Source organism: Oncorhynchus keta, unplaced genomic scaffold (assembly GCF_023373465.1).
Source record: "Oncorhynchus keta strain PuntledgeMale-10-30-2019 unplaced genomic scaffold, Oket_V2 Un_contig_7044_pilon_pilon, whole genome shotgun sequence".
Taxonomy (NCBI): Eukaryota; Metazoa; Chordata; class Actinopteri; order Salmoniformes; family Salmonidae; genus Oncorhynchus; species Oncorhynchus keta.
In genome coordinates this window covers 1-22,343 of record NW_026289221.1, presented here as the reverse complement: position 1 = coordinate 22,343, position 22,343 = coordinate 1, and the positions used below count along the sequence as shown (strand labels likewise).

The 22,343-nt window shown below is 44.7% G+C and overlaps 3 long non-coding RNA genes across 11 annotated transcripts; 2 read left to right on the top strand and 1 right to left on the bottom strand.

Moving 5' to 3' along the window:
• The first annotated feature begins 339 nt into the window (after positions 1–339).
• On the top strand, positions 340–6,984 carry LOC127926164 (uncharacterized). Its single transcript, XR_008123496.1, has 2 exons — positions 340–464; positions 6,747–6,984. It is a non-coding gene; the product is annotated as an uncharacterized LOC127926164 (long non-coding RNA).
• LOC127926165 (uncharacterized) lies at positions 639–5,482 on the top strand. Of its 4 annotated transcripts, none has more exons than XR_008123500.1 (5): positions 639–724; positions 2,116–2,209; positions 2,851–2,940; positions 3,649–3,738; positions 5,388–5,482. It is a non-coding gene; the product is annotated as an uncharacterized LOC127926165 (long non-coding RNA). The 4 variants fall into 4 exon arrangements; XR_008123499.1 differs by having other exon boundaries at positions 2,071–2,164; XR_008123498.1 differs by having other exon boundaries at positions 2,071–2,209.
• On the bottom strand, positions 2,656–6,734 carry LOC127926166 (uncharacterized). 6 transcript variants are annotated; one of them, XR_008123504.1, is made up of 4 exons: positions 6,134–6,734; positions 5,680–5,800; positions 5,222–5,259; positions 2,656–2,856 (listed from the first exon to the last, which is right to left on the bottom strand). It is a non-coding gene; the product is annotated as an uncharacterized LOC127926166 (long non-coding RNA). The 6 variants fall into 6 exon arrangements; XR_008123506.1 differs by lacking the exon at positions 5,222–5,259 and adding an exon at positions 3,527–3,564; XR_008123505.1 differs by lacking the exons at positions 5,222–5,259; positions 5,680–5,800 and adding exons at positions 3,527–3,564; positions 4,140–4,260.
• Positions 6,985–22,343: the final 15,359 nt, after the last annotated feature.

Genomic DNA, 22,343 nt, shown 5'->3' with positions numbered 1-22,343 from the left:
CACAGTGAGTACCTACTCCAACATGACTGTACCTACAACACTACTGTACCTACTCCAACACTACTGTACCTACTCCAACACTACTGTACCTACTCCAACACTACTGTACCTACTCCAACACTACTGTACCTACCACACCACTACTCTCTCTACCACACCACTACTCTCTCTACCACACCACTACTCTCTCTACCACACCACTACTCTCTTTACCACACAAGACCCTGAGGGAATAATTAGTGACTAGTTTAGAGTGAGCTCGAGGTGAGGTGATGTATATTAACGTGTGTGTGTGTGTGTGTGTGTGTGTGTGTGTGTGTGTGTGTGTGATGACGTGTGGTGTGTTGGCTGATTCTCTAGGGGTTAAGGGTGAGGTGAGGAAGGAGAGGAGGCTGTTCCTGGTTGGTCAGACGAGGCTTCACTTGGACTCAGTGGAGGGCCTGGGACACTACATGGAGCTAGAGGTAGGTTCACCTGGCTGGGACACTACATAGATCTAGAGGTAGGTTCACCTGGCTGGGACACTACACACTATATAGATCTAGAGGTAGGTTCACCTGGCTGGGACACTAGACACTACAGATCTAGAGGTAGGTTCACCTGGCTGGGACACTAGACACTACATAGAGCTAGAGGTAGTTCAACTGGCTGGGACACTAGACACTACATAGATCTAGAGGTAGGTTCAACTGGCTGGGACACTAGACACTACATAGATCTAGAGGTAGAGTTCACCTGGCTGGGACACTAGACACTACATAGATCTAGAGGTAGGTTCACCCCTGGCTGGGACACTACATATATCTAGAGTAGGTTCACTAGCTGGGACACTACATAGATCTAGGTTTCACCTGGCTGGGACACTACATCGATCTAGAGGTAGGTTCACCTGGCTGCGACACTAGACACTACATAGATCTAGAGGAGTAGGTTCACCTGGCTGGGACACTAGACACTACAGATCTAGAGGCCTGGCCACCTGGCTGGGACACTGATCACTACATAGATCTAGAGGTAGGTTCACCTGGCTGGGACACTAGACACTACATAGATCTAGAGGTAGGTTCACCTGGCTGGGACACTAGACACTACATAGATCTAGAGGTAGGTTCACCTGGCTGGGACACTAGACACTACATAGATCTAGAGGTAGGTTCACCTGGCTGGGACACTAGACACTACATAGATCTAGAGGTAGGTTCACCTGGCTGGGACACTAGACACTACATAGATCTAGAGGTAGGTTCACCTGGCACTAGACACTACATAGATCTAGAGGTAGGTTCACCTGTTAGACACTACATAGATCTAGAGGTAGGTTCACCTGGCTGGGACACTACATAGATCTAGAGGTAGGTTCACCTGGCTGGGACACTAGACACTACATAGATCTAGAGGTAGGTTCACCTGACTGGGACACTAGACACTACATAGATCTAGAGGTAGGTTCACCTGGCTGGGACACTAGACACTACATAGATCTAGAGGTAGGTTCACCTGACTGGGACACTAGACACTACATAGATCTAGAGGTAGGTTCACCTGGCTGGGACACTACATAGATCTAGAGGTAGGTTCACCTGGCTGGGACACTACATAGATCTAGAGGTACCTGGCTGGGACACTAGACACTACATAGATCTAGAGGTAGGTTCACCTGACTGGGACACTAGACACTACATAGATCTAGAGGTACCTGGCTGGGACACTAGACACTACATAGATCTAGAGGTAGGTTCACCTGACTGGGACACTAGACACTACATAGATCTAGAGGTAGGTTCACCTGGGGGACACTACATAGATCTAGAGGTAGGTTCACCTGACTGGGACACTAGACACTACATAGATCTAGAGGTACCTGGCTGGGACACTAGACACTACATAGATCAGAGGGTAGGTTCACCTGACTGGGACACTAGACACTACATAGATCTAGAGTGTAGGTTCACCTGGCTGGGACACTACATAGATCTAGAGGTAGGTTCACCTGGCTGGGACACTAGACACTACATCGATCTAGAGGTAGGTTCACCTGGCTGGGACACTGGACACTACATAGATCTAGAGGTAGGTTCACCTGGCTGGGACACTAGACACTACATAGATCTAGAGGTAGGTTCAACTGGCTGGGACACTAGACACTACATAGATCTAGAGGTAGGTTCACCTGGCTGGGACACTAGACACTACATAGATCTAGAGGTAGGTTCACCTGGCTGGGACACTAGACACTACATAGATCTAGAGGTAGGTTCACCTGGCTGGGACACTAGACACTACATAGATCTAGAGGTAGGTTCACCTGGCTGGGACACTACATAGATCTAGAGGTAGGTTCACCTGGCTGGGACACTAGACACTACATAGATCTAGAGGTAGGTTCACCTGGCTGGGACACTACATATATCTAGAGGTAGGTTCACCTAGCTGGGACACTAGACACTACATAGATCTAGAGGTAGGTTCACCTGGCTGGGACACTACATCGATCTAGAGGTACCTGGCTGGGACACTAGACACTACATAGATCTAGAGGTAGGTTCACCTGACTGGGACACTAGACACTACATAGATCTAGAGGTTGGTTCACCTGGCTGGGACACTAGACACTACATAGATCTAGAGGTAGGTTCACCTGGCTGGGACACTGGACACTACATAGATCTAGAGGTAGGTTCACCTGGCTGGGACACTACATCGATCTAGAGGTAGGTTCACCTGGCTGGGACACTAGACACTACATCGATCTAGAGGTAGGTTCACCTGGCTGGGACACTGGACACTACATAGATCTAGAGGTAGGTTCACCTGGCTGGGACACTAGACACTACATAGATCTAGAGGTAGGTTCAACTGGCTGGGACACTAGACACTACATAGATCTAGAGGTAGGTTCACCTGGCTGGGACACTAGACACTACATAGATCTAGAGGTAGGTTCACCTGGCTGGGACACTACATATATCTAGAGTAGGTTCACCTAGCTGGGACACTACATAGATCTAGAGGTAGGTTCACCTGGCTGGGACACTACATCGATCTAGAGTAGGTTCACCTGGCTGCGACACTAGACACTACATAGATCTAGAGGTAGGTTCACCTGGCTGGGACACTAGACACTACATAGATCTAGAGGTAGGTTCACCTGGCTGGGACACTAGACACTACATAGATCTAGAGGTACCTGGCTGGGACACTAGACACTACATAGATCTAGAGGTAGGTTCACCTGACTGGGACACTAGACACTACATAGATCTAGAGGTAGGTTCACCTGGCTGGGACACTACATAGATCTAGAGGTAGGTTCACCTGACTGGGACACTAGACACTACATAGATCTAGAGGTAGGTTCACCTGGCTGGGACACTACATAGATCTAGAGGTAGGTTCACCTGGCTGGGACACTACATAGATCTAGAGGTTGGTTCACCTGGCTGGGACACTAGACACTACATAGATCTAGAGGTAGGTTCACCTGGCTGGGACACTGGACACTACATAGATCTAGAGGTAGGTTCACCTGGCTGGGACACTACATCGATCTAGAGGTAGGTTCACCTGGCTGGGACACTAGACACTACATCGATCTAGAGGTAGGTTCACCTGGCTGGGACACTAGACACTACATAGATCTAGAGGTAGGTTCAACTGGCTGGGACACTAGACACTACATAGATCTAGAGGTAGGTTCACCTGGCTGGGACACTAGACACTACATAGATCTAGAGGTAGGTTCACCTGGCTGGGACACTACATATATCTAGAGGTAGGTTCACCTAGCTGGGACACTACATAGATCTAGAGGTAGGTTCACCTGGCTGGGACACTACATAGATCTAGAGGTAGGTTTACCTGGCTGGGACACTACATAGATCTAGAGGTAGGTTTACCTGATGGGACACTAGACACTACATAGATCTAGAGGTAGGTTCACCTGGCTGGGACACTACATAGATCTAGAGGTACCTGGCTGGGACACTAGACACTACATAGATCTAGAGGTAGGTTCACCTGGCTGGGACACTACATAGATCTAGAGGTACCTGGCTGGGACACTAGACACTACATAGATCTAGAGGTAGGTTCACCTGACTGGGACACTAGACACTACATAGATCTAGAGGTAGGTTCACCTGACTGGGACACTAGACACTACATAGATCTAGAGGTAGGTTCACCTGGCTGGGACACTACATAGATCTAGAGGTAGGTTCACCTGGCTGGGACACTACATAGATCTAGAGGTAGGTTCACCTGGCTGGGACACTAGACACTACATAGATCTAGAGGTAGGTTCACCTGGCTGGGACACTACATAGATCTAGAGGTACCTGGCTGGGACACTAGACACTACATAGATCTAGAGGTAGGTTCACCTGACTGGGACACTAGACACTACATAGATCTAGAGGTACCTGGCTGGGACACTAGACACTACATAGATCTAGAGGTAGGTTCACCTGACTGGGACACTAGACACTACATAGATCTAGAGGTAGGTTCACCTGGCTGGGACACTACATAGATCTAGAGGTAGGTTCACCTGACTGGGACACTAGACACTACATAGATCTAGAGGTAGGTTCACCTGGCTGGGACACTACATAGATCTAGAGGTAGGTTCACCTGGCTGGGACACTGGACACTACATAGATCTAGAGGTAGGTTCACCTGGCTGGGACACTACATAGATCTAGAGGTAGGTTCACCTGGCTGGGACACTAGACACTACATCGATCTAGAGGTAGGTTCACCTGGCTGGGACACTGGACACTACATAGATCTAGAGGTAGGTTCACCTGGCTGGGACACTACATAGATCTAGAGGTAGGTTCACCTGGCTGGGACACTAGACACTACATAGATCTAGAGGTACCTGGCTGGGACACTAGACACTACATAGATCTAGAGGTAGGTTCACCTGACTGGGACACTAGACACTACATAGATCTAGAGGTAGGTTCACCTGGCTGGGACACTACATAGATCTAGAGGTAGGTTCACCTGACTGGGACACTAGACACTACATAGATCTAGAGGTAGGTTCACCTGGCTGGGACACTACATAGATCTAGAGGTAGGTTCACCTGGCTGGGACACTACATAGATCTAGAGGTTGGTTCACCTGGCTGGGACACTAGACACTACATAGATCTAGAGGTAGGTTCACCTGGCTGGGACACTGGACACTACATAGATCTAGAGGTAGGTTCACCTGGCTGGGACACTACATCGATCTAGAGGTAGGTTCACCTGGCTGGGACACTAGACACTACATCGATCTAGACGTAGGTTCACCTGACTGGGACACTAGACACTACATAGATCTAGAGGTAGGTTCACTGGCTGGGACACTAGACACTACATAGATCTAGAGGTAGGTTCAACTGGCTGGGACACTAGACACTACATAGATCTAGAGGTAGGTTCACCTGGCTGGGACACTAGACACTACATAGATCTAGAGGTAGGTTCACCTGGCTGGGACACTACATATATCTAGAGGTAGGTTCACCTAGCTGGGACACTACATAGATCTAGAGGTAGGTTCACCTGGCTGGGACACTACATAGATCTAGAGGTAGGTTTACCTGGCTGGGACACTACATAGATCTAGAGGTAGGTTTACCTGATGGGACACTAGACACTACATAGATCTAGAGGTAGGTTCACCTGACTGGGACACTAGACACTACATAGATCTAGAGGTAGGTTCACCTGGCTGGGACACTACATAGATCTAGAGGTAGGTTCACCTGGCTGGGACACTACATAGATCTAGAGGTAGGTTCACCTGGCTGGGACACTAGACACTACATAGATCTAGAGGTAGGTTCACCTGGCTGGGACACTACATAGATCTAGAGGTACCTGGCTGGGACACTAGACACTACATAGATCTAGAGGTAGGTTCACCTGACTGGGACACTAGACACTACATAGATCTAGAGGTAGGTTCACCTGGCTGGGACACTACATAGATCTAGAGGTAGGTTCACCTGACTGGGACACTAGACACTACATAGATCTAGAGGTAGGTTCACCTGGCTGGGACACTACATAGATCTAGAGGTAGGTTCACCTGGCTGGGACACTGGACACTACATAGATCTAGAGGTAGGTTCACCTGGCTGGGACACTACATCGATCTAGAGGTAGGTTCACCTGGCTGGGACACTAGACACTACATCGATCTAGAGGTAGGTTCACCTGGCTGGGACACTGGACACTACATAGATCTAGAGGTAGGTTCACCTGGCTGGGACACTAGACACTACATAGATCTAGAGGTACCTGGCTGGGACACTAGACACTACATAGATCTAGAGGTAGGTTCACCTGGCTGGGACACTGGACACTACATAGATCTAGAGGTAGGTTCACCTGGCTGGGACACTGGACACTACATAGATCTAGAGGTAGGTTCACCTGGCTGGGACACTACATAGATCTAGAGGTAGGTTCACCTGGCTGGGACACTAGACACTACATAGATCTAGTGGTAGGTTCACCTGGCTGGGACACTACATAGATCTAGAGGTAGGTTCACCTGGCTGGGACACTAGACACTACATAGATCTAGAGGTAGGTTCACCTGGCTGGGACACTAGACACTACATAGATCTAGAGGTAGGTTCACCTGGCTGGGACACTAGACACTACATAGATCTAGAGGTTGGGGTGTGTCTGTGTTTCTAGATCTTGTTTAAAAAGCTGTTTTTATGAAACTGTGTGTGTAGGTGGTGTTGAGGGAGGACCAGAGGCCTGAGGAGGGGGAGGCGATTGCTCGCAGCCTGATGAAGGAGCTCGGTGTCGGGGATGACAGCCTGGTGACTGGTGCCTACATGGACCTCTTGCTGGAATGCCAGGGATGTTAGCAACACACAGTATATGAACCCTCCCATGCAGGACTACAACATTCCCATCATGTGAAAGCAACTGGAAAACGCTTTTGGTAATAAAAAATAAAATAGCAAATGTTTGTGTGATGTTTAATATGGTCTTAGGGCCTGAGTTCCTGCTAAGATAACGTAGGGAGCTGGGTTTATACTAAGATAATGTAGGGTGCTGGGTTTCTACTAAGATAACGATAACTAAGATAACGTAGGGAGCTGGGTTTCTGCTAAGATAATGGGTTTCTACTAAGATAACACAGGGTGCTGGGTTTCTACTAAGATAACATAGGGAGCTGGGTTTCTACTAAGATAATGTAGGGAGCTGGGTTTATACTAAGATAATGTAGGGCTGAGTTCCTGCTAAGATAACGTAGGGAGCTGGGTTTATACTAAGATAATGTAGGGAGCTGGGTTTATACTAAGATAACGTAGGAGCTGGGTTTCTACTAAGATAATGTAGGGAGCTGGGTTTATACTAAGATAACGTAGGGCCTGGTTTGCTCAGATAAAGTAGGGAGCTGGGTTTATACTAAGATAACGTAGGGAGCTGGGTTTCTACTAAGATAACGTAGGGAGCTGGGTTTCTACTAAGATAACGTAGGGAGCTGGGTTTATACTAAGATAATGTAGGGAGCTGGGTTTCTACTAAGATAACGTAGGGAGCTGGGTTTCTACTAAGATAATGTAGGGAGCTGGGTTTCTACTAAGATAACGTAGGGAGCTGGGTTTATACTAAGATAATGTAGGGAGCTGGGTTTCTACTAAGATAACGTAGGGAGCTGGGATAACGTTGGGTTTCTGCTAAGATAACGTAGGGAGCTGGGTTTATACTAAGATAATGTAGGGAGCTGGGTTTACTAAGATAACTAGGGAGCTGGGTTTCTACTAAGATAACGTAGGGAGCTGGGTTTCTACTAAGATAATGTAGGGAGCTGGGTTTCTACTAAGATAATGTAGGGAGCTGGGTTTCTACTAAGATAACACAGGGTGCTGGGTTTCTACTAAGATAACATAGGGAGCTGGGTTTCTACTAAGATAACGTAGGGAGCTGGGTTTATACTAAGATAACACAGGGTGCTGGGTTTCTACTAAGATAACGTAGGGAGCTGGGTTTGCTGGGTTTCTACTAAGATAACGTAGGGAGCTGGGTTTCTGCTAAGATAACGTAGGGAGCTGGGTTTTGCTACTAAGATAACATGGGGAGCTGGGTTTCTACTAAGATAACGTAGGGAGCTGGGTTTCTAAGATAACGTAGGGAGTTGATAAGATAACGTAGGGAGCTGGGTTTCTACTAAGATAACATGGGAGCTGGGTTTCTGCTAAGATAACGTAGGAGCTGGGTTTCTACTAAGATAACGTAGGGAGCTGGGTTTCTACTAAGATAACGTAGGGAGCTGGGTTTCTACTAAGATAACATGGGGAGCTGGGTTTCTGCTAAGATAACGTAGGGAGCTGGGTTTCTACTAAGATAACGTAGGGAGCTTGGGTTTCTACTAAGATAACGTAGGGAGCTGGGTTTCTACTAAGATAACATGGGGAGCTGGGTTTATACTAAGATAACGTAGGGAGCTGGGTTTCTACTAAGATAACGTAGGGAGCTGGGTTTCTACTAAGATAACATGGGGAGCTGGGTTTCTGCTAAGATAACGTAGGGAGCTGGGTTTCTACTAAGATAATGTAGGGAGCTGGGTTTCTACTAAGATAACGTAGGGAGCTGGGTTTCTGCTAAGATAACGTAGGGAGCTGGGTTTACTAAGATAACGAAGGGAGCTGGGTTTACTAAGATACGGTTGGGAGCTGGGTTTCTACTAAGATAACATAGGGAGCTGGATTTCTAAAATAAAGTAGGGAGCTGAGTTTCTACTAAGATAACGTACGGAGCTGGGTTTCTACTAAGATAACGTAGGGAGCTGGGTTTCTACTAGATAATATAGGGAGCTGGGTTTACTAAGATAACGTAGGGAGCTGGGTTTCTACTAAGATAACGTAGGGAGCTGGGTTTCTACTAAGATAACATAGGGAGCTGGGTTTCTGCTAAGATAACTGGGTTTTACTAAGATAACGGGGAGCTGGGTTTCTACTAAGATAACGTAGGGAGCTGGGTTTCTACTAAGATAACGTAGGGAGCTGGGTTTCTACTAAGATAACGTAGGGAGCTGGGTTTACTAAGATAACGTGGGGAGCTGGGTTTCTACTAATATAAACGTAGGAGCTGGGTTTACTAAGATAACGTAGGAGCTGGGTTTACTAAAATAAAGTAGGGAGCTGGGTTTACTAAGATAACGTAGGGAGCTGGGTTTACTAAGATAACTTAGGGAGCTGGGTTTCTACTAGATAACATATGGAGCTGGGTTTCTACTAAGATAACATAGGGAGCTGGGTTTCTACTAAGATAACATAGGGAGCTGGGTTTCTACTTACATAACATAGGGAGCTGGGTTTCTACTAAGATAACATAGGGAGCTGGGTTTACTAGATAACGTAGGAGCTGGGTTTCTACTAAGATAACATAGGGAGCTGGGTTTACTAAGATAACGTAGGAGCTGGGTTTACTAAGATAACGTAGGGAGCTGGGTTTCTACTAAGATAACGTAGGGAGCTGGGTTTCTACTAAGATAACGTAGGGAGCTGGGTTTACTAAGATAACTGAGGGAGCTGGGTTTACTAAGATAACGTAGGAGCTGGGTTTACTAAGATTCTGGGTTTACTAAGATAACGATAACTAAGATAACGTAGGGAGCTGGGTTTACTAAGATAACGTAGGGAGCTGGGTTTACTAAGATAACTAAGATAACGTAGGGAGCTGGGTTTACTAAGATAACATAGGGAGCTGGGTTTACTAAGATAACGTAGGGAGCTGGGTTTACTAAGATAACTGTAGGGAGCTGGGTTTCTACTAAGATAACGTAGGGAGCTGGGTTTACTAAGATAACGTTTTTACTAAGATAACGTAGGGAGCTGGGTTTACTAAGATAACGATAGGGAGCTGGGTTTACTAAGATAACGTAGGGAGCTGGGTTTCTACTAAGATAACGTAGGGAGCTGGGTTTCTACTAAGATAACGTAGGGAGCTGGGTTTCTACTAAGAGGGAGCTGGGTTTACTAAGATAACGTAGGGAGCTGGGTTTCTACTAAGATAACGTAGGGAGCTGGGTTTCTAAAATAACGTAGGGAGCTGGGTTTCTACTAAGATAACGTAGGGAGCTGGGTTTCTACTAAGATAACACAGGGAGCTGGGTTCCTACTAAGATAACACAGGGAGCTGGGTTTCTACTAAGATAACGTAGGGAGCTGGGATTCTGCTAAGATAACGTAGGGAGCTGGGTTTATACTAAGATAATGTAGGGAGCTGGGTTTCTACTAAGATAACGTAGGGAGTTGGGTTTCTACTAAGATAACATAGGGAGCTGGGTTTCTTAGATGACATAAGATAACGTAGGGAGCTGGGTTTCTGCTAAGATAACTGGAGCTGGGTTTCTACTAAGATAACGTAGGGAGCTGGGTTTCTACTAAGATATGTCGGGAGCTGGGTTTACTAAGATAACGTAGGGAGCTGGGTTTTCTACTAAGATAACGTAGGGAGCTGGGTTTCTACTAAGATAACGTAGGGAGCTGGGTTTCTACTAAGATAAGATAACATAGGGAGCTGGGTTTCTACTAAGATAACATAGGGAGCTGGGTTTACTAAGATAACATATGGAGCTGGGTTTACTAAGATAACCTAGGGAGCTGGATTTCTGCTAAGATAACCTAGGGAGCTGGGTTTCTACTAAGATAACATAGGGAGCTGGGTTTCTGCTAAGATAACGTAGGGAGCTGGGTTTCTACTAAGATAACGTAGGGAGCTGGGTTTCTACTAATAACATAGGGAGCTGGGTTTCTACTAAGATAACGGGAGCTGGGTTTCTACTAAGATAACGTAGGGAGCTGGGTTTCTACTAAGATAACGTAGGGAGCTGGGTTTCTACTAAGATAACGTAGGGAGCTGGGTTTCTACTAAGATAACGTAGGGAGCTGGGTTTACTAAGATAACGTAGGGAGCTGGGTTTACTAAGATAACGGATAACATAGGGAGCTGGATTTCTACTACGATAACATAGGGAGCTGGGTTTCTACTAAGATAACATAGGGAGCTGGTTTCTACTAAGATAACATAGGGAGCTGGGTTTCTACTTACATAACATAGAGCTGGGTTTCTACTAAGATAATGTAGGGAGCTGGGTTTCTAAGATAACTAACTTAGATAACGTAGGAGCTGGGTTTCTGCTAAGATAACGTAGGGAGCTGGGTTTACTAAGATAACGTAGGGAGCTGGGTTTACTAAGATAACGTAGGGAGCTGGGTTTCTACTAAGATAACATAGGGAGCTGGGTTTCTGCTAAGATAACGTAGGGAGCTGGGTTTCTACTAAGATAACTTAGGGACCTGGGTTTCTGCTAAGATAACTGGGAGTTTTCTACTAAGATAACGTAGGGAGCTGGGTTTCTACTAACGATAATATAGGGGGAGCTGGGTTTCTACTAAGATAACGGGAGCTGGGTTTCTACTAAGATAACGTAGGGAGCTGGGTTTCTACTAAGATAACATAGGGAGCTGGGTTTCTACTAAGATAACGTAGGGAGCTGGGTTTCTACTAAGATAACATAGGGAGCTGGGTTTCTGCTTAACATAGGGAGCTGGGTTTGCTAGATAACATAGGGAGCTGGGTTTCTACTAAGATAACGTAGGGAGCTGGGTTTCTGCTAAGATAACGTAGGGAGCTGGGTTTCTACTAAGATAACGTAGGGAGCTGGGTTTCTACTAAGATAACGTATGGGTTTACAAGATAACTTAGGGAGCTGGGTTTCTACTAAGATAACACAGGGAGCTGGGTTTACTAAGATAACGTAGGAGCTGGGTTTCTACTAAGATAACGTAGGGAGCTGGGTTTCTACTAAGATAACGTAGGGAGCTGGGTTTCTACTAAGATAACGTAGGGAGCTGGGTTTACTAAGATAACGTAGGGGCTGGGTTTCTACTAAGATAACGTAGGGAGCTGGGTTTCTACTAAGATAACATAGGGAGCTGGGTTTACTAAGATAACGTAGGGAGCTGGGTTTCTAAGATAACTAAGATAACTTAGGCTGAGATAACGTAGGGAGCTGGGTTTCTAAGATTACTAAGACTAAGATAACGTAGGGAGCTGGGTTTACTAAGATAACGTAGGAGCTGGGTTTACTAAGATAACTTAGGAGCTGGGTTTACTAAGATAACTAGGGAGCTGGGTTTACTAAGATAACATAGGGAGCTGGGTTTACTAAGATAACCTAGGGAGCTGGGTTTACTAAGATAACCTAGGGAGCTGGGTTTCTACTAAGATAACATATGGAGCTGGGTTTCTACTAAGATAACATAAGGAGCTGGGTTTCTACTAGGACAACGTAGGGAGCTGGGTTTACTAAGATAACGTAGGCAGCTGGGTTTCTACTAAGATAACGTAGGGAGCTGGGTTTACTAAGATAACGTAGGAGCTGGGTTTACTAAGATAACTGAGGGAGCTGGGTTTCTTCTTACATAACATAGGGAGCTGGGTTTACTAAGATAACGTAGGGAGCTGGGTTTACTTAGATAACGTAGGGAGCTGGGTTTACGAAGATAACGTAGGGAGCTGGGTTTACTAAGATAACATAGGAGCTGGGTTTCTACAAAGATAACATAGGGAGCTGGGTTTCTACTAAGATAACATAGGGAGCTGGGTTTCTACTTACATAACATAGGGAGCTGGGTTTACTAAGATAACATAGGAGCTGGGTTTACTTAGATAACGTAGGGAGCTGGGTTTCTTAGATAACATAGGGAGCTGGGTTTACTAAGATTATGTCGAGCTGGGTTTACTAAGATAACGTAGGAGCTGGGTTTACTAAGATAACGTAGGCAGCTGGGTTTCTACTAATATAACGTAGGGAGCTGGGTTTACTAAGATAACTGAGGGAGCTGGGTTTACGAAGATAACGTAGGGAGCTGGGTTTACTAAGATAAGGTAGGGAGCTGGGTTTACTAAGATAACGTAGGGAGCTGGGATTACTAAAATAACGTAGGGAGCTGGGTTTACTAAGATAACGTAGGAGCTGGGTTTACTAAGATAACGTAGGGAGCTGGGTTTAGATAAAGTAGGGAGCTTTCACTAAGATAATGTAGGGAGCTGGGTTTACTAAGATAACGTAGGGAGCTGGGTTTGCTAAGATAACTAGGGAGCTGGGTTTACTAAGATAACGAAGGGAGCTGGGTTTACTAAGATAAGGTAGGGAGCTGGGTTTCTACTAAGATAACGTAGGAGCTGGGTTTACTAAGATAACGTAGGGAGCTGGGTTTCTACTATGATAACGTAGGGAGCTGGGTTTCTACTAAGATAACGTTGGGAGCTGGGTTTCTACTAAGATAACGTAGGAGCTGGGTTACTAAGATAACGTAGGAGCTGGGTTTACTAAGTTAACATAGGGAGCTGGGTTAAAAATAAAGTAGGGAGCTGAGTTTCTACTAAGATAACGTAGGGAGCTGGGTTTCTACTAAGATAACACAGGGTGCTGGGTTTCTACTAAGATAACACAGGGAGCTGGGTTTCTACTAAGATAACGTAGGAGCTGGGTTCTGCTAAGATAACGTAGGGAGTTGGGTTTCTACTAAGATAACGTAGGGAGCTGGGTTTCTACTATGATAACGTAGGGAGCTGCGTTTCTAAAGATAACGTAGGGAGCTGGGTTTACTAAGATGACATAGGGAGCTGGGTTTACTAAGATAACGTAGGGAGCTGGGTTTACTTAGATAACGTAGGGAGCTGGGTTTACTTAGATAACGTAGGGAGCTGGGTTTACTAAGATTATGTCGGGAGCTGGGTTTACTAAGATAACGTAGGGAGCTGGGTTCACTAAGATAACGTAGGGAGCTGGGTTTACTAAGATAATTTAGGGAGCTGGGTTTATTAAGATAAGGTAGGGAGCTGGGTTTACTAATATAAAGTAGGGAGCTGGGTTTACTAAGATAACGTATGGAGCTGGGTTTACTAAGATAACCTAAGGAGCTGGATTTCTACAAAGATAACCTAGGGAGCTGGGTTTCTACTAAGATAACATATGGATGGGTTTCTAGTAAGGAGCTGGGTTTTCTAAGATAACGTAGGCAGCTGGGTTTCTACTAATATAACGTAGGGAGCTGGGTTTACTAAGATAACGTAGGCAGCTGGGTTTCTACTAATATAACGTAGGGAGCTGGGTTTACTAAGATAACGTAGGCAGCTGGGTTTCTAGTAATATAACGTAGGGAGCTGGGTTTACTAAGATAACGTAGGGAGCTGGGTTTACTAAGATAATGTAGGAGCTGGGTTTACGAGATAACTTAGGAGCTGGGTTTCTACTACGATAACATATGGAGCTGGGTTTCTACAAAGATAACATAGGGAGCTGCGTTTCTACTAAGATAACATAGGGAGCTGGGTTTCTACTTACATAACATAGGGAGCTGGGTTTACTAAGATAACATAGGGAGCTGGGTTTACTTAGATAACGTAGGGAGCTGGGTTTACTTAGATAACATAGGGAGCTGGGTTTACTAAGATTATGTCAGGAGATTTACTAAGATAACGTAGGAGCTGGGTTTACTAAGATAACGTGGCAGCTGGGTTTCTACTAATATAACGTAGGGAGCTGGGTTTACTAAGATAACTGAGGGAGCTGGGTTTACTAAGATAATGTCGGGAGCTGGGTTTACTAAGATAACGTAGGGAGCTGGGTTTACTAAGATAAGGTAGGGAGCTGGGTTTACTAAGATAACGTAGGGAGCTGGGATTACTAAAATAACGTAGGAGCTGGGTTTACTAAGATAAAGTAGGGAGCTGGGTTTACGAAGATAAAGTAGGGAGCTGGGTTCACTAAGATAATGTAGGGAGCTGGGTTTCTTAGATAACGTAGGGAGCTGGGTTTCTGCTAAGATAACGTAGGGAGCTGGGTTTACTAAGATAACGAAGGGAGCTGGGTTTACTAAGATAAGGTTGGGAGCTGGGTTTCTACTAAGATAACGTAGGGAGCTGGGTTTCTTAGATAACGTAGGGAGCTGGGTTTCTACGAAGATAACATAGGGAGCTGGATTTCTAAAATAAAGTAGGGAGCTGAGTTTCTACTAAGATAACGTACGGAGCTGAGTTTCTACTAAGATCACGTACGGAGCTGGGTTTCTACTAAGATAACGTACGGAGCTGGGTTACTAAGATAACGTAGGGAGCTGGGTTTCTACTAAGATAACGTACAGAGCTGAGTTTCTACTAAGATAACGTACGGAGCTGGGTTTCTACTAAGATAACGTGGGCTGGGTTTACTAAGATAACGTAGGGAGCTGGGTTTACTAAGATAACGTAGGGAGCTGGGTTTCTGCTAAGATAACGTAGGGGCTGGGTTTACTAAGATAACTAGGGAGCTGGGTTTACTAAGATAACATAGGGAGCTGGGTTTCTACTATGATAACGTAGGGAGCTGGGTTACTACTAAGATAACGTAGGAGCTGGGTTTACTTAGATAATGTATGGGTTTCTACTAAGATAACGTAGGGAGCTGGGTTTACTAAGATAACTTAGGGAGCTGGGTTTTCTAAGATAACATAGGGAGCTGGGTTTCTACTAAGATAACGTAGGGAGCTGGGTTTCTACTTAGATGACATAGGGAGCTGGGTTTACTAAGATAACGTAGGGAGCTGGGTTTACTAAGATAACTTAGGGAGCTGGGTTTACTAAGATAAGGTAGGGAGCTGGGTTTACTAAGATAACGTAGGGAGCTGGGTTTACTAAGATAACGTAGGGAGCTGGGTTTACTAAGATAACTTAGGGAGCTGGGTTTACTAAGATAAGGTAGGGAGCTGGGTTTACTAAGATAACGTAGGGAGCTGGGTTTACTAAGATAACATATGGAGCTGGGTTTACTAAGATAACCTAAGGAGCTGGATTTCTAAAAGATAACCTAGGGAGCTGGGTTTCTACTAAGATAACATATGGAGCTGGGGTTTCTACTAAGACAACGTAGGAGCTGGGTTTTCTAAGATAACGTAGGCAGCTGGGTTTCTACTAATATAACGTAGGGAGCTGGGTTTACTAAGATAACGTAGGCAGCTGGGTTTCTACTAATATAACGTAGGGAGCTGGGTTTACTAAGATAACGTAGGCAGCTGGGTTTCTAGTAATATAACGTAGGAGCTGGGTTTACTAAAATAACGTAGGGAGCTGGGTTTACTAAGATAATGTAGGGAGCTGGGTTTACGAAGATAACTTAGGGAGCTGGGTTTCTACTACGATAACATATGGAGCTGGGTTTCTACAAAGATAACATAGGGAGCTGCGTTTCTACTAAGATAACATAGGGAGCTGGCTTCTACTTACATAACATAGGGAGCTGGGTTTACTAAGATAACATAGGGAGCTGGGTTTACTTAGATAACGTAGGGAGCTGGGTTTACTTAGATAACATAGGGAGCTGGGTTTACTAAGATTATGTCGGGAGCTGGGTTTACTAAGATAACGTAGGGAGCTGGGTTTACTAAGATAACGTAGGCAGCTGGGTTTCTACTAATATAACGTAGGGAGCTGGGTTTACTAAGATAACTGAGGGAGCTGGGTTTACTAAGATAATGTCGGGAGCTGGGTTTACGAAGATAACGTAGGGAGCTGGGTTTACTAAGATAAGGTAGGGAGCTGGGTTTACTAAGATAACGTAGGGAGCTGGGATTACTAAAATAACGTAGGGAGCTGGGTTTACTAAGATAAAGTAGGGAGCTGGGTTTACTAAGATAAAGTAGGGAGCTGGGTTCACGAAGATAAAGTAGGGAGCTGGGTTCACTAAGATAATGTAGGGGAGCTGGGTTTACTAAGATAACGTAGGGAGCTGGGTTTACTAAGATTATGTCTAGATAAGATAAGGTAGGGAGCTGGGTTTCTAAGAGATAACGTAGGAGCTGGGTTTACTAAGATAACTAGGGAGCTGGGTTTACTAAGATAACATAAGGAGCTGGGTTTCTACTAAGATAACGTAGGAGCTGGGTTTCTACTAAGATAACGTATGGAGCTGGGTTTACTAAGATAACGTAGGGAGCTGGGTTTCTACTAAGATAACGTAGGGAGCTGGGTTTCTACTAAGATAACGTAGGAGCTGGGTTTCTACTAAGATAACGTAGGGAGCTGGGTTTCTACTAAGATAACATAGGAGCTGGGTTTACTAAGATAACGTAGAAGAGCTGGGTTTACTAAGGGAGCTGGGTTTCTGCTAAGATAATGTAGGGAGCTGGGTTTACTAAGATAACGTAGGAGCTGGGTTTCTGGCTTTTATATAACGTAGGGAGCTGGGTTACTAAGATAACATAGGGAGCTGGGTTTACTAAGATAACATAGGGAGCTGGGTTTCTACTGAGCTTTCTACTAAGATGGGTTTACTAAGATAACCTAGGCAGCTGGGTTTCTACTAAGACAACTATGGAGCTGGGTTTACTAAGATAACATAGGGAGCTGGGTTTACTAAGATAACGTAGGGAGCTGGGTTTACTAAGATAACGGGGAGCTGGGTTTACTAAGATAACATAGGAGCTGGGTTTACTAAGATAACGTAGGGAGCTGGGTTACTAAGATAACGTAGGGAGTTTACTGGGTTTACGAAGATAACTGGGTTCACTAAGATAATGGGAGCTGGGTTTTACTAAGATAACGTAGGGAGCTGGGTTTCTGCTAAGATAACTTAGGGAGCTGGGTTTGCTAAGATAACGAAGGAGCTGGGTTTACTAAGATAAGGTAGGAGCTTTTCTACTATGATAACGTAGGGAGCTATAGATAACTGGGTTCTACTAAGATAACGTATTTCTACTAAGATAACGTAGGGAGCTGGGTTACTACAAAGATAACGTAGGGAGCTGGGTTTCTACTAAGATAACATAGCTGGAGCTGGGTTTCTACTAAGATAACGTGAGGGAGCTGGGTTTCTACTAAGATAACGTAGGGAGCTGGGTTTCTACTAAAACGATAACATAGGGAGCTGGGTTTACTAAGATAAGATGCGCAGGGAGCTGGGTTTCTACTAAGATAACGTAGGGAGCTGGGTTCTATAATAGCTGGGTTTACTAAGATTATATAGGGAGCTGGGTTTCTACTAAGATAACGTAGGAGCTGGGTTTACTAAGATAACTGAGCTGGGTTTACTAAGATAACTTTTTCTACTAAGATAATGTGGAGCTGGGTTTTTACTAAGAGCTGGGTTTACTAAGATAACCTAAGGAGCTGGGTTTCTACTAAGATAGCTGGGTTTCTATAACACTTAAGGGAGCTGGGTTTTCTAAGATTTGGGTTTACTAAGATAACTTAAGGGGAGCTGGGTTTACTAAGATAACGTGGTACTAAGATAACATGAGCTGGGTTTACTAAGTCATATGAGCCTAAGATACAGGGAGCTGGGTTTATTGAAGATAACTAGGGTTTACTAAGATAACATATGGAGCTGGGTTTCTAAGATAATAAGGAGCTGAGTTTCTACAAAGATAACCTAGGGAGCTGGGTTTCTACTAGATAACATATAAGGAGCTGAGTTTCTACTAAGATAACGTAGGAGGAGCTGGGTTTTACTAAGATAATATGGGTTTACTAAGATAACGTAGGGAGCTGGGTTTACTAAGATAACGTAGGCAGCTGGGTTTCTACTAATATAACGTAGGGAGCTGGGTTTACTAAGATAACGTAGGGGAGCTGGGTTTCTAGATAACTAAGCTGGGTAACGTAGGGAGCTGGGTTTACTAAGATAACATAGGGAGCTGGGTTTACTAAGATAGGATGGGTAGGGAGCTGGGTTTACTAAGATAACTTAGGAGCTGGGTTTCTACATAACATATGGAGCTGGGTTTCTAAAAGATAACATAGGGAGCTGGGTTTCTACTAAGATAACATAGGGAGCTGGGTTTCTACTTACATAACATAGGGAGCTGGGTTTACTAAGATAACATAGGGAGCTGGGTTTACTTAGATAACGTAGGGAGCTGGGTTTACTTAGATAACATAGGGAGCTGGGTTTACTAAGATTATGTCGGGAACTGGGTTTACTAAGATAACGTAGGGAGCTGGGTTTACTAAGATAACGTAGGCAGCTGGGTTTCTACTAATATAACGTAGGGAGCTGGGTTTACTAAGATAACTGAGGGGAGCTGGGTTTACTAAGATAATGTCGGGAGCTGGGTTTACGAAGATAACGTAGGGAGCTGGGTTTACTAAGATAAGGTAGGGAGCTGGGTTTACTAAGATAACGTAGGGAGCTGGGATTACTAAGATAACGTAGGGAGCTGGGATTACTAAAATAACGTAGGAGCTGGGTTTACTAAGATAAAGTCGGGAGCTGGGTTTACGAAGATAAACGTGGAGGGAGCTGGGTTCACTAAGATAATGTAGGGAGCTGGGTTTCTACTAAGATAACGTGGGGAGCTGGGTTTCTGCTAAGATAACATAGGGAGCTGGGTTTACTAAGATAACGTAGGGAGCTGGGTTTACTAAGATAACGTAGGGAGCTGGGTTTCTACTATGATAACGGGAGGGAGCTGGGTTTCTACTAAGATAACGTAGGGGAGCTTGGTTTCTACTAAGATAACGTACGGACTGGGTTTCTACTAAGATAACGTTGGGAGCTGGGTTTCTACTAAGATAACGTAGGGAGCTGGGTTACTTAGATAATGGGGAGCTGGGTTTCTTACTAAGATAACATAGGGAGCTGGGTTTCTAAGATAACGTAGGGAGCTGAGGTTTCTACTAAGATAACGTAGGCAGCTGTGTTTCTACTAAGATAACGTAGGAGCTGGGTTTCTACTAAGATAACGTAGGGAGCTGGGTTTACTAAGATAACTAGGGAGCTGGGTTTACTAAGATAAGGTAGGGAGCTGGGTTTACTAAGATAACGTAGGGGCTGGGTTTCTGCTAAGATAACGTAGGGAGCTGGGTTTACTAAGATAAAGTAGGGAGCTGGGTTTTACTAAGATAACATAGGATAGCTGGGTTTATACTAAGATAACGTAGGGAGCTGGGTTACTACTAAGATAACGTAGGAGCTGAGTTCAAGATAACGTAGGGAGCTGGGTTTCTACTAAGATAACGTAGGGAGCTGGGTTTACTTAACGTAGGGTTTGATAAGATACGAGGAGCTGCACCAAGATAAACGTACGGAGCTGGGCTTCTACTAAGACAACACAGAGGGAGCTGGGTTTTTACTAACATAGGAGCTGGGCTCTAGATATAACCTAGTTTCTACCAAGATAACGACGGAGCTGGGTTTCTACTGATAACGTAGGTTTACTACTAACTAAGACAACATAACGTGGAGCTGGGTTTCTACTAAGATAACGTAGGGAGCTGGGTTTACTAAGATAACGTATGGAGCTGGGTTTCTAAGATAATAAGGATAACGATAACCTAGGAGCTGGAGTTTACCAAAATAACATATGGAGCTGGGTTTACTAAGATAACGTAGGGAGCTGGGTTTACGAAGATAACGTAGGAGCTGAGTTTCTACTAAGATAACGTACGGAGCTGGGTTTCTACAAAGATAACGTAGGGAGCTGGGTTTCTACTAAGATAACGTAGGGAGCTGGGTTTCTTTAGATAACATAGGGGAGCTGGGTTTACTAAGATAACATAGGGAGCTGGGTTTCTAAAATAACGTAGGGAGCTGGGTTTACTAAGATAACAATGGGAGCTGGGTTTACAGACTTATGCTGAACTGGGTTTACTAAGATAACGTAGGGAGCTGGGTTAACATAAGATAAACTAGGAGCTTTTCTACTAACATAGGAGCCAACGATAACTGGGAGCTGGGTTTACTAAGATAACTGAGGGAGCTGGGTTTACTAAGATAATGGCAATCGGGAGCTGGGTTTACTAAGATAACGTGAGGGAGCTGGGTTTACTAAGATAACGTAGGGAGCTGGGTTTACTAAGATAAGGTAGGGAGCTGGGATTACTAAGATAACGTAAGGACTGGGATTACTAAAATAACGTAGGGAGCTGGGTTTACTAAGATAACGAGTAGGGTTTACTAAGATAACGTAGAGTCAACGAAGATAAAGGGAGCTGGGTTTACTAAGTAACGTAGGAGCTGGGTTTACTAAGATAACATAGGGAGCTGGGTTTCTACTATGATAACGTAGGAGCTGGGTTTACTAAAGATAACGAAGGGAGCTAGGTTTACTAAGATAAGGTAGGGAGCTGGGTTTCTACAAAGATAACCTAGGGAGCTGGGTTTACTAAGATAACACATGGAGCTGGGTTTCTACTAAGATAACGTAAGGAGCTGGGTTTACTAAGATAACGTAGGCAGCTGGGTTTCTGCTAATAACGTAGCTAGGGAGCTGGGTTTCTTCTTAACATAGGAGCTGGGTTTCAAAATAACATAGGGAGCTGAGTTTTCTGATAACGTACGGAGCTACTAAGATAACACAGGGTGCTGGGTTTCACTAAGATAAACATTAGGAGCTGGGTTTACTAAGATAACGTAGAGCTGGGATTCTACAAGATAACGTAGGGAGCTGGGTTTACTTAACGTAGGAGCTGGGTTTCTACTATGATAACGAGGAGTCAGGATAACGTAGGCTGGGTTTCTACTTAACATGACATAGAGCTGGGTTTACTAAGATTACGTTGATAACGTAGAGCTGGGCTTATAACGTAAGGTCGAGCTGGGTTTACTAAGAGGAGCTGGGTTCAATGATAACGGGAGCTGGGTTTACTAAGATAACGTAGGAGCTGGGTTTACTAAGATCGGGTAGGAGCTGGGTTTCTACTAAGACTAAGATAACATATATTGGGGACCTAAGGGTTTCTGCTAAGATAACATAGGGACCTGGGTTTCTACTAAGATAACATATGGAGCTGGGTTTCTACTAAGACAACGTAAGGACCTGGATTTCTACTAAGATAATGTAGGGCAGCTGGATTTCTACTAAGATAACGTATGGAGCTGGGTTTCTACTAAGATAACGTAGGGAGCTGGGTTTACTTACTAACAGGCAGCTGTTTCTAGTAATATAACGTAGGAGCTGGGTTTACTTAGATAATGTAGGAAGCTGGGTTTCTGCGTAAGATAAGATAATGTAGGAGCTGGGTTTCTGCTAACTTATAACGTAACATGAGCTGGGTTTCTACTAAGATAACGTAGAGCTGTGTTTCTACTAAGATAACATAGGGAGCTGGGTTTCTACTAAGATAACATAGGGAGATGGGTTCTACTAAGATAACATAGGAGTGGGTTTCTACAAGATAACGTAGGCAGCTGGGTTTCTACTAAGACAACTTAGGGACCTGGGTTTCTGCTAAGATAAGTAGGGAGCTGGGTTTCTGCTAAGGTAACATAGGGAGCTGGGTTTCACTAAGATAACGTAGGGAGCTGGGTTTACTTAGATAACGTGGGAGCT